Consider the following 1,136-nt stretch of genomic DNA (forward strand, 5'->3'; position numbering starts at 1 on the left):
TTCCCTTTCCCTTTCCCATCCTTTCTTCCATCCTTCCTCTCTTCATCCATCTTCTGCCTCCTCCCAGTTACCTCCATCTCTTCCAATTTTCCCAGTTTTGTGGTGAGGCCCAGTTAGCCCAGTTCCCTGTAAGGGAACACAGGACATTGGTTAGCAGGTTGTAAAGATGGTGAGGCCATGATTTCACCAATACCCAATGATTTTATTCTACCATCTCTTAAGAGAACATCTTAGCCTTGTCCACTCCTCTGTAAATCAGTGGTGACAGCAGCACAACTCATAGTGAAAATGTTGTCCATGTAATAGGCAGCTGCTTATCTCTTGGCTTTTGCCCTACTTCAAGGTGCAGAGCTTCTGTATGAGTGCTGATAACCCCTGATATGACAAATAATGAGAGGATCTACATGCAAATTCCCCCAACCCTCCTCTAGAGAGATGTAAATGGATTTATAAACAGCCTTCACATCACCTGTCACTCCTGAAGGATAGTAAATAAAAGAAGTAATAGAAACAGCCAGCCCTGTTCCTCATCTCCCATGCAAGGAGATGAGGCAGGCCATGGAGACTAGTTGCCCTTGTGAGCTGGCAGAGCGTTGATAGACAAAGAGTGTGAGCTGAGTTGGCTGGTGTTTGGAAGAAGTCAGTCAGGTTGGACGGGGCTTTGAGCAGCTTGGTCTAGTGGAAGTGTCCCTGCCCACAGCAAGGAGCTGGAACTGGGTAAGCCTTAAGGGGCTTTCCAAACCAAACCATTCTGATACTATGTGGACAGACTATGCTATGTGGGTAGCTTGTGAACAGAGGGTTTTGCTCTCCAGGGCTGCAGCTTCAACTACCAACAAGTACCCTTATTGCAAGGTATCAAAAACCAGAGCTTGATGTTCACTGCCAGATGGAGCCTGCATTTAGAAAAATAAAAATAAAAGCTTGGGACAGAAAATAAATCTCAGTGAAGGGAATAAATAGCACAAAGTTGTCATTTTTAGCAGACTTCTTCTTTCTCCTCTAGACCACGACTGTATTTAAACCCTTTGGAAACTATGGTTTCCCTCAGGGTCACTTCTGCAGGGGCCCGGTCCCCCCAGCCCGGCCACTGTGACCGTCGGGGTGCAGGCGGGTGGTCGGGGGGGGACGCCCGG

This window comes from Nestor notabilis, unplaced genomic scaffold (assembly GCF_000696875.1).
Source record: "Nestor notabilis isolate BGI_N333 unplaced genomic scaffold, ASM69687v1 scaffold617, whole genome shotgun sequence".
NCBI classification, from domain to species: Eukaryota; Metazoa; Chordata; class Aves; order Psittaciformes; family Psittacidae; genus Nestor; species Nestor notabilis.